The 12,002-nt window shown below is 40.3% G+C and overlaps 1 pseudogene; it reads right to left on the reverse strand.

Annotated features, from left to right (window-relative positions):
* Window positions 1-8,558: 8,558 nt before the first annotated feature.
* On the reverse strand, window positions 8,559-10,142 carry LOC109458271 (katanin p60 ATPase-containing subunit A1 pseudogene; annotated as a pseudogene).
* Between the last annotated feature and the right edge of the window lie 1,860 nt (window positions 10,143-12,002).

The following is a 12,002-nucleotide window of genomic DNA, read 5'->3' on the forward strand; positions in this document are numbered from 1 at the left end:
AACATTTACTTGGAAATGACAAATGATGTTCTAATTTAAATTATCTGAAATGTTTAGATATGTGTGTGTATACACAGAGACATACATACATGTATACAAATCCCATGGCTTAATGTTCCTTCCAGAGTGGTTTTTGCAGTGAATCTCTTTTCACTCTTTGTCTTTCACTCGCGTAACTCCCCCACCTTGACTCTAAAGGCTCTTCTATTGCAAAGGAATATACAAGTAACCAAATCAGTTTTTCTTCTTCCCATCCCTCTTAACCCCCCCCACCCCAAATTTAGATAGCTTCTTCCAGATTCTTTGTCTTTTGACTATGAAAAATATCACAGTAGGCCTTCCTTATGTAGATATCTATAAGATACTATATAATAGAAGTACATACAGATATGTATCTATAAGATGGTTCTTCTGGATTAGCACTCCTCTTTCTTGAGAAATTAGTCTCCCTTCTCCAGTTTAACATACCGTGTTTTCCCGAAAATAAGACCTCACCGGACCATCAGTTCTACTGCGTCTTTTGGCACAAAAATTAACATAAGACCTGCTCTTATTTTACTGTAATATAATACTGGGTCTTATATAAGACCGAGTCTTATATTAATTTTTGCTCCAAAAGACGCATTAGAGCTGATGGTCCGGCGAGGTCCTATTTTTGGGGAAACACAGCAGGGTCCAAATATAAACCATCCTACTTCCATAGCACAGTGATTGACTAAGGACAGGTACCTACCTAACTAACCAAAGCTGGGCCAATCCTAGTTTCTCATCTCCGCTGGTCACAGTGATTGCAACAGGAATAGAGACATGACTCAAATCAGGCTAGTTTTCCCAGGATTTTTCAACTTGAAATTAAGGTATGATGAACTTGGGATGGTACAAGCCCAGGAGATGCTGGCGATCGGGTCAGCCAAGCTTGTTCAGAAAGAAGAAGGCTGACACAAATTCCACTAATGACTCCTCTAGTCCCTGAAGCCCAGTGGTGACCCTGCCGTTCTTGAAATTGGGTAACATGAGCCAATAAATTCCTCCTTTGGCCTCTGCTGTTCATATTGGTATGTGTCATTTTCAACAAAAGTCAATATGAGTTTACCTAGCAGCTGGAATCCATCTGTTATGATGAAACTGGCTCAGATGACCTCATCTCTTTGTGTAGTTTAAAACATTCCATTCAGTTACTTGCAAAGGATATATTGGATAGAAGTATGCCTGTGGCTAATGATTATCAGTGATCTCAAGAGTTTTGGAGTAAAATGAGTTATTAATCTACTTGCTGTTTCATCAGGAATTCATTATTTATGTCCCCACATTCAATTCTGCCTTAGGAGTTAACCAGAATATTACTTTAGTTATTGAGATACAGTAGTCCACACCCCCATCCGCAGTTTTTGTTTTCTGAGGTTTCGATTTCAGCAGTTTCAGTTACCCTTGGTCAACCTCAGTCCAAAAAATATTAAATGGAAAATTCAAGAAGTAAACATTCAGAAAAAGATTCACAAGTTTAAAATTACATGCTGTTCTGAGTAGCATGATGAAATCGCATGCCATCCTACCTGGTCATGAATCATCCCTTTGTATACTATCTGCCCTTGGCCATTTATAGTAGCCATCTTGGTTATCAGCTTGGCTGTCACAGTGCTTGTGTTCTCGTGACCCTTATTTTACTTAATAATGCCCCCTAAGTGCAATAGTATCAATGGTGGCAATTTGGATATGCTAAAAAGAAACCATAAAATGCATACTTTAAATGAAAAGGTGAAAGTTCTCAAGGAAAGAAAAAAATCGTACGCTGAGATTGCTAAAATCTGTAAGAACAAATCCATGAAATTGAAGAAGGAAAAAAATTCATGCGAGCTTTGTTGTCGCACCTCAAACTTTGAAAGTTATGGCTACAGTGTATGCTAAGTGCTTAGTTAAGATGGAAAGGCATTAAATTTGTTGCTGGAAGACATGAACAGAAATGTGTTCTGATTGACAGCAACATGTTGCACCAGGAAACATTGAGCCTATCCAAAGACTTCTGCAAGGTATCCTCTGAAACAACTGACCACATTCACATAACTTTTATTACAGTGTATTGTTATATTTTATTGTTAATCTCTTAGTGTGCCTAATTTATAAGTTAAAGTTTATCATAGGTATGTATGCGTAGGAAAATACATAGTATATATAGGGTTCGGTACGGTCAGTGGCTTTAGGCATCCACTAGGAGTCTTGAAATGTATTCCCCAAGGATAAGGGGGACTACTATATAATTAGTCTTTAGTTAAATCAGATGAGTTTTAAATACAGTACTGTTACTTAATAACAATGTCTCTGTAAACATTAAGTTTACAGAGAAAAATGGGAAGAATAATACTTAAAATACATTTAAACTACAATGAAAGTATTCCATATCAGAATTTGTAGGGCTTAGTAAAACACTGTAAAGCAAATGTGTAACTTCAAAAACATTTATCATGACACAAGGAAGATTGAAAATAAACAAGCTAAGAATGCAAAGGTTAGGTAAAGCAGCAGAGTAAACTCCAAATCCGATTGGAGATAGGAAAGATAAGGACAAAATGGAGGAGAACACCAAAAAATAGAGGTAATAGCTGTCGTAGCTAGGGCTACTATAATGTTACAGAATAGAATGGGTTCCTCCGACAACAGCTAGCAGAGTCAAACACTAAACGAGAACTGCAGTGGAGAAAGATGGGCTATTTCATTATGAATGGTGACACCCAAGGAGACTGGGAAGCTAATTCAGGAGGGTTTTTAAGAGTATAGGGGAAAAAAAAAGAACAGGGAGGAGGTATTCCTTAGCTCTGGAGGGGCAAGTAGTTTTTTTGTTTTTTTCCTTTCTGTTTTTTTACTTTTCTGCTCTTTATTTTTGTCAGGGCAAGTTTTAATTGGAGGATCTTGGAGTTTGGAAATTTATGGTAGGGTATGTGAACACAGGATCTTCCTGGACAGCAGACCCTCTACTTCTGAAAGGGTTTTGGTGTTTAAGTTCCCGTTATATTCGGGTCTTTTAGTTCTGTGGTGGGGAGGCAGTAAGTTCCAGGTGCAGCTGGCTACATGGCTTGGGGTTTTGGTCTGTTGTCTCTGAAAAATAACTCAGTATTTCGCTAAACAGGATAGGGCCAGTTTGAGCTGGTTCTGTGGTTACAATAACAGGTTACGACATCCTGGGTGGCTTAAATAACAAACATCTATTTCTTAGTTTTGAAGGCCAGAAGTCCAAGTTCAGAGTGTCAGCATGGTTGGGTTCCAGTGAAGACCCTCTACCTGGTTCGCTTGCAGCTGTCTTCTCATTATATCCTCACTCGGTGGGGAGAGAGGGCTCTCTTCCTCTCACAAGGACACTAATCCCATCACGGGGGTGCCATCTTCCTGATCTAATTACATCCCAAAGGCCCCACCTCCAAATACTAACCTATTCGGGGTTCGAGTTTCAACAAATGAATTGCGTGGGGGAGCACAAACATGCAGTCTATAACAATATCCAATACCAAGCGTGGGTTCTTTGAACATATAAGATAGACTTCTGTTAAAACAGATTTTAAAAGAGATTTTCTATATTTGTCTTTTTTCATTTCTGCCCGTTTTCTTGATTAGAGCAGGGCCCTATTTTGCAAACAACAGAAACCATCTGACTAACTTAAGGAAAAGGGAATTGATGGAAAGGCTATCCAGTGTCTTTTAGAACTGATGGGCAGGAACCAAGAAAATGCTAGTGGGTCAAGGAGAGGAAGCAAGGGACCGACTGATAGTGGGAACAGTGTGGGATCGTTGGAACGATACAATAAATCCTTCCTGTCATGTGTTCTTGTTCTTTGCAACATTAGGTAAAGGTTCAGAGTCCTTGGAGAGAGTGCCCTGTTGCCCAGTATTACGTCACGTGCCTCCTCCTTTTGTCTTCTATAATTGAGCAGCATCTGGAATTCCTTTTGGGATGGGTGAATGGACATCAAGCACCAACAAAGGCAGATACCTACTATAAGTCACTCTTGGCTATTTAGTTTTCATACACATTCTCTTCCTTTCCTATTTAAACTTCAAAAAGTACTTATGCCTAACGACATAACCATCATTTACTATGCCCAATGTCAAGGCCAGGATCTTCAGATTGCGTCCATTCTTCCACAGTGCCACATTCTGTTACCGATATTCCGCAAATTACACAAAATAGACATTTTAACACTTACTAACACAAATGACAAGAAAGAGATGGGAGATTTGTTAAAATACATATTACATATGACGGCAAGAAAATACAGGTAGAAGATACTGACTTATTTAAATGCGTGGTCATGAAACCTTCCTTCCTCTGCGTCTGTTCTTTTGTCTTTGTTCCGGCTGTACCTTAGCGAATTAGATTTCTTCCCTGATATAATGACCAAATTTATTTCTGATAGGTATGAGCTCTTGTTGGTTCTTCTGCCACCATATATGGTAGTACAAGAACACACCCCAGAGAATCTTCCGTTTCCCCTCTGTACTCTTCCCTGATCTCATTGTGTGGCAGCAACTGTATTAAAAGGTTAAAACACCCCAACGAACATAGCATTTTTTTTTTTTTTTTTTTTGTCTGATTACCTGGTGGCATAAGAATCTAAAATTGCTATGTGGAAGTTTGAAGATCCAATTCTTTTGAACTAATTTCTTTTGTACTCCTTCCTTAAGTACTGAAACCTTTAAAAACAGCCCCGAGTCAGAGGAACAAAAAGCAGAAACTTCATGAGTGGGTAATTGGGTGTAATAGGGAGAGCCTGCTTCATTTTGGACTTATGTAATATCAGAATGGGAGAAACAGTATCAAAAATCAGAAGGCACCAATTGTGTTTTCTCTCAGCTGGTTCATAACTAAGTCTTTGATAGATTATTCCAATGTTCGAAAACAGCAGCTGATAAGAGAGAGGTACATAAGAGCGAGATTAACAAAACACGAACTAAGCACATTATCTTACTTCTGTGTGGTAAGTTCTTTGTCCAGAGCAATGGTATGTGGGAACCCGTGATAAATAATTCAGTAAATCCATAAATAGTGGTGCTGCTAGAAGTAGCACAGACAAGAAAAGCAACCTAAAACCATAGTATGTCAGTCAAGGAGGACAAAACTGCTAAAATGTTACCCCTTCTAATAGAATTGGCAAACCTCCCACCCCAAGATATGATACCACAAGGCTGGCTCTTAGCAAAGAGAGAGGAAGAAGGGAGGGAAGGTGCGGAGGGGAGGCAGCAGTGGCCGGGAAAAGTCTCCGAAAATGCTATCTGTAGACGCCATCCTTGCCATCCTGGAACTCTGTTTATGCTCCCATTAAGCACGGCCTTGACAGAAGGAGACTAACATCTACAAAAGAGTGATCTTGTCTCCCTGATCATTCAGAGCCTCTCTCACAGTGAGGGACCCTGCAGTGAGCATTAATTAACATCGCTCAGAAACAGCCTCACATACTGGATCCGTTTTAAGAGACCCATCTATATACCTCTTCCTAACCTTTCTTAAGTTGGCACCAATCCTTTTCCAAGCCCCTGACAATTCTGCCAACTGCTAGTTCACGCTCCATGAATATGCATAAGCCGTATCTCATCCCGTACCTCGTCAGGCCAGGGAGACAACAATATAAACTGCTTGAAGTTCTCCCTAGGAGGATTTTCCTTTCCTGTCCTTCACTGCCACCCATGAATAGGGGTGTTAATGCCCCTATGAATGCACCTCATTTTGGGCTAGTAGCAACATAACACACAGAACACCTCTCTTTTAAACTTGAATTTTTTCCAACATCAGTCAGTTATCCATAGGGAGCTCTCATGAGGCCATAGTTGTAGGCTGCGTGAAAAGAGGCAGCATGACAGGAGGAAGCCTACTGGGAATGTGGTCATACATTTGCCCAGGCCTCTAGGACAGCCTCAGACACTTCTGGATGATGGAATTCAAAGGATGCGCCTCTGTGGGTGTTTCTCAACTAAGGGCAATTTTGCCCCCCAGGGACAAAATTGAACAATATAGCTAAATATTTCGTGATGTTTAGAGACATTTCTGATTGTCACAATTGGGTGGTGCTACTAGCAACGAGTTGGTAGAGGCCAGGGATGCTGCTGAACATGTAAACTGCCCAGGATAGCTTCCCACCAGCAAAAATAATGGCCAAAGTGTCAGTAGTGTCGAGGTTGAGAAACCCTGATCTATATTCATGAGTAGATGAATCAGAATGGACAGCTGGGGTCACAGAGTTACCTGGCATCCAAGATCAGGTGTTCATTTTCCAAAAGGTCAAATAGAAAGAGCTATTTCTCAAAAGGGAAGAGTTATTAGCCTAAGAGGCATTGTCTCGGTGCCAGTACCCTGTAGGCCTGCCTGGTGAGGTCTGTCACAGACGCAGGTCATTAACTCCTATGGCCTTGTATGTTACTAACCATACTACCTCCGGTCAAAGAATTCAGTTCATAGGAAAAATCGACTCACAAGACATTTTCTTCCCATCTCCATACTCTGCCTGTTTTTGTACCCAAGGGAGAAATGCTTCCACAAAGATTATTGCAACAATGCTATTGTGAACTAGAAGCTGAGGCCACATTTGGGCCATTTCAAGTTCCACAGAGCGCTGGGCACACAGGCAAAATGGGTGCTAAGGTACTGACTGGCGTGATTGATAATCCACTGAGGGGAAATCAATTTACTGCTACACAATGGCAGCCAGAAGGAGTATGGACAAAACCCCAGAGGCCCAGAGCTGCTTCCTTGATAGACTCTCATATTCAATTAGTGGAATATTATACAACAACCTTACATGGGCAGGGGCTCAGATCCCTAAGGAATCAGGTTTAGGTTGCCCCACCGGATGCAAAAACCTATACCTATTCTGAGTTCTGGCTGAAAGTCAAGGGAACATGGAATAGCTATTTGACAAAATACATCACAAATACTAGCGAGGATCTCGAAACTAGTTTCAAAAACAAAGAGGCTCTAAACATATGTCTTTCCTTTTTTATGGCATGTGTGCATTTTAACTAATTTCCTTTTTATTTTTCTTCTCCGATTCTGTCACTGTAAGTAGGATTTTTTTACACTGGCCAACTACAATGTAGCGCATAGATTGCAGAATAGTGTGATGGGATTGATTACCATATAACTTAGGAGGACTAGCCATTTCCCTGAGATGCTGGATATGGAACTGAATATAGTAACCTGAGGCATTTGATCGTCATCCTGTGAGGAAAGGTGTCTGCATTCTCAACTGAGTGAGAATGGTTGTGCTTTGTTAGATGGGATGATTTTTGTGAAGACGTATAATCATGGGAAGTAGTGCATAATTGGCCAGCCAAGGAGTGGACCCTAGTGGGTACTTTGTTTTTCTTGACTGCTCAACCCCAAAACCCATTTTCATTGTGGGAGACTTCCTTGTTATGTGAGTGTGGGAGGCAAGGCTCTACATAGCATTAGAGAAGGCTAACAGGTTGGATACTTTCTTTCCCCCAAACCAACTGCTGGTATGTAAACTTGGTGCCACCAACTGTATACTTCTATCCAAGTATTGAGTTGTGAATGAATGGCAATAACGGACAGAAATCTTAGAATTCATTCATAGTTATGTCATTTCTAGTACTGTTCAGCAGTGATTGGGCCAGTAATAGAATCCTAACCAGACTGAAGCACAACCTTACCTATAATTTCTGCTACCAAGCTTTCTGTCATTTTCTGATGCTGGTTTTCTGGCCTTTCCTTCAATTCTGTGAGCTACGCCCTAACCTTGTAATAAAACTATTTTCTTCTTAGCTAGCTAAAGTTAGATTTTGATGTTTAAAACCAAGAACTGGGCCGGCCTGGTTGCTCAGGGGGTTAGAGCTCGTGCTCCTAACTCTGAAGGCTGCCGGTTCGATTCCCACATGGGCCAGTGGGCTCTCAACCACAAGGTTGCCAGTTCGATTCCTCAAGTCCACAAGGGATGGTAGGCAGTGCCCCCTGAAACTAAAGATTGAACACGGCACCTTGAGCTGGGCTGCCTCCCGAACGGCTCAGTTGGTTGGAGCGCATCCTGTCAACCACAAGGTTGCCAGTCCAATTCCTCCACTCCTGCAAGGGATGGTGGGCTGTGTCCCCTGCAACTAGCAATGGCAACTGGACCTGGAGCTGAGCTGCGCCCTCCACAACTAAGATCGAAAGGACAACAACTTGACTTGGAAAAAAGTCCTGGAAGTACACGCTATTCCCCAATAAAGTCCTGTTCCCCTTCCACAATAAAATCTTTAAAAAAAAAACAAACAAACAAACAAAAAACACCAAGAACCAAACATGCATCACTTACCAACTTTCCACCTCTACCTGTCCACAAACCTGAAAAAACTTGGTTCCACTGTGATTTCTGCCACTTGGACTTCTTTCTTTTACTACTATCCATATGCTATCCAGCCTTATTATTATTATTTTTTTAGCTTTAAAAAATTGCCTTTATTCAGAATCATAAGGTTTTTTTTAATCTTACCATTATGAAAGTTTAAAAAAATATAGCACTCAGTGCAATGAAATACTACATTTAATTATTCAAACACTTAAGGCAGATTTCTCACAGTTTACATGTGAGAACTTAGCATGATCCAAACTCAAATATCCATTTCTCGTATCTCTCAATATCTGCAGCAGATACTGACTTAGAAACCTTTTTTAAAGCCATTTCAAAATCCTCCATAGTTGTAGGCATGTACATTTCTTCTCTTGAAAGATTTCGGCTTTTTTCTGGAGTCAAACCTTCAATACGCCTTGTCATTGCCATCAAGGACGCATCCCTGCACACGTTGGTAATGTCTGCAGCTGAATAACCTTCCATGTTTTCTGCTATACTTGCAAGGTCAACATCATCGGCAAATTCCAGCTCACGGAGACTAATTCATAGTAGCTCCTCCTTGCCTTTTGCTGACGGTAATGGAATGTAGATTCTTTTCTCAAGACGTTGTCTTAGAGCCTCATCAATATCCCAGGGAAAATTAGTGGCTGCCAGAACCATAACCATTTTGGAAGGGTCATCATTTTCAGAAGCAGCTCCAACACCATCCATCTGAACCAGCAGCTCAGCTTTCACCCTTCTGCTTGCTTCGTGCTCTTCAGAAGTCCCTTTGCGACTACAAATGGAATCAATCTCATCAATAAATATGGTGGCTGGAGAATAAAATCGAGCCATTTCGAACAGAAGACGAACAAGCTTCTCCGACTCTCCTCTGTATTTGGAAGTCAGCGTTGATGAAGAGACATTGAAGAATGTTACCTTGCATTCTGTAGCTACTGCTTTAGCAAGAAGGGTCTTTCCCATGCCGGGCGGGCCAACCATCAACACTCCTTTCCATGGTCTCCTAATGCCCTTAAAGAACTCTGGCATCCACATTGGTAACTCCACAGCTTCCTTAAGCAACTTCTTAGCTTCTACCAAATCAGCAATATCATCCCATCGAACATTGGGATTCTGAAAAATTATATCTCTCTCCAAAGCTTCTACTAAGTCTTTATCATATCCAGTACTATCAAATTTATTTGTCTCTGGTTCTGTCACTGCGGCAGGTGATTTGCTCTTTTCCTCTCTTCCTTTATTCTGTTCTTTCTTTTCTCGACAACGAAGAGCTTTCCCTCTGTCATTGTGAAGACTGTGTGCAGATGGATGGTGAACTCTTGACAGTTGTACTTGGATGGTTACTGTGTGGTTTAGGGTCACTGTTTTGAGAAGACTGGCGTTTTCTAGGACCTGGTGAGGGTCTTCATTCAACAGCTACAGGCAAGGACCAGACTTCTCCCTCAGAAGCGGGAAGCTCATGCTGTTCAGCTTTCAATGGAGAGCTGTCTCATTTAAAGCTCTCTAGTGGTTTCATGATATCCTTAACATGTTTAGCTTCCACATTTATTTCCTGCCAAACCTGTTGCCATTTCTGTTGGAGGTACGTATCTTTGACTGAGTATAGATACTTGTTCATTTGGTCAAGAACTCCCTGATAATACACCATCGTGGAGTCATAGTTTCCCAGCAACGCATATTCACGAGCCAATTTTACATTCTCACTAATCATAAGAAGACTCATGCTCGACTGTAAGCTGCGGAGGCCGAGGCTCCTCGGAAACCGCCCACCGCCAGGTGAAGGGGCAGGGCCGAGAGGGGCTCCGCAGGAGGAAGGAAGTCCCTGCCCAGCCCCAACCACCCAGCTCTGTGCTCACCGTCCCAGCACTGCTGGGTCCAACCATCACCAGCCCTTCAGCCTTATTATTTTATAATGATTTGTCTTTCTAGAGTCTTTTCAATTCTTTTATTAATGTACAAAATACCTAGGCTGAAGCTTACATACAGCAGTTGCTCAATAATTATTTATGACATTTATTGAACACTTAATCTGTGTATATAGACTTACAAAGTGGTATAAGAAAAAATGAAAAAATAATTTTGGAAGAAATGACTTAAGATCTTGTGTACCTTATAAGTACATCAATAGACAATAAGAAAACACTACAAACACGTAAGCAAATGTTCGTTACAGTAGTACAAATATCTTTTTACAAAACTAGATATTTTTCAAAAATAAAAAGATAATAGGAATATGTCATAAGTATAATTTTTTAAAATAAAATATATCCTTGGATTTCCTTTTAGATCTAACCATTTGCAGTGCCATCAGACTCAGCAGTTAAGTGGTGTAATTAAAGGACAATCAGAATGTAATTTATTCATACTTTCATAAATTAATATATTAGATCCAGCTTCCACAGTAATCTTAAACATTGAACCACTGGGATCCAGACCTAAATTATACAAAACCGCAGGCTACTTCTCTAAATAAAGAAGTACCCAGCAATATGACTCACAAAGATCAGTGCTTAGAATAATATTTTTACTTATAATATTAAAAAATTGTGTACAAAAAAAATCCAAATTTACAGATGACGCTAGACTCTCCTAGATACTGGAATTTTGAAAAACTACAAGAATATCCCAGAACACCATACAAACGGGCAGAAAAATGACAGATGTTTGACAGTGGACAACCTGGGTAACATTATGGGGGAAAAATTCAAATGTATATGGAAAGGGACCATCAGGGAAAGTGTTAGAAACAAATTAAAATACGTGCTCTGAGCTAAAGTTCTGGCCTCTGTTACTCAAGAAAAAGTCAGGAATGTTTCAAATCCGTGCTGAAAAGATGGACAGAATGATCCTTAGAGCTTGCAAGCGTGGTAGTTTTAGAACAAATAAATTCCTCAGTGCACTGAAGACTTATGATACAGAGTTTGTACCTACAGATAGCGTGGGCTAAAAATTTAGATAGCTTTGGTAAAGGTTTATGAGATCATGAATAATGAATGCTGCAGTGTTTGAAGGTAGAATGACTTCAGAGATATAATTAATCTGGTGGGGGGAAAACAGTTCTGGAAAGTAACGAAGTGTTGTTTTGTGTTACCACTATGAAAAAGCACGGACCTGGATGAAAATTGCTGACCTTTGCTCGAGCTGCCTTTTCTTTCCAACAAAGCTAAGAACTGTTTCCTTACCACCTCCTCCACCACCATACTCCCTGTTCCTTTCTGTATTCCCAGAAATCAACATTGGTCTACATGAAATTCACTGCTGAGATGGATCTATCCTGGACTCAGAGAATTCTTATTTTCCTTCTCTTTGGAGGAGACTACAAGACAGCCACTCAGTGGCTTTGGGTCAACTCCAAGATGAGCCTGGACGTTCAGTTCAGTGTAATGTTGGGAAAAATATGAATTCCTAAGAGCAGTTCAAAATTAAAAACAAAATCTTGATTCCCCCAAATTTGTATGTGTTGGCTTTGCTGCTGAAAGTACAGCCATACTTTTTTTTTTTTAACTACCATTTTAAATTCTGTCAGCACAATTTATATGTCAAAAAGATAGGACTTTATATATCTGTATTTTAGCTAGATACTAAGAAAGTAATTACTACTTCTAGGTAAGTATAGTCATTTATAATTCTTAGTGCTGTACAAATCTGTTTAAATTGAGAGTCAGTATGCTGCAT

The sequence above is a fragment of the Rhinolophus sinicus genome, chromosome 17 (assembly GCF_057876585.1).
Source record: "Rhinolophus sinicus isolate RSI-liver-muscle chromosome 17, RSI-T2T, whole genome shotgun sequence".
In the NCBI taxonomy this organism is placed as follows: domain Eukaryota; kingdom Metazoa; phylum Chordata; class Mammalia; order Chiroptera; family Rhinolophidae; genus Rhinolophus; species Rhinolophus sinicus.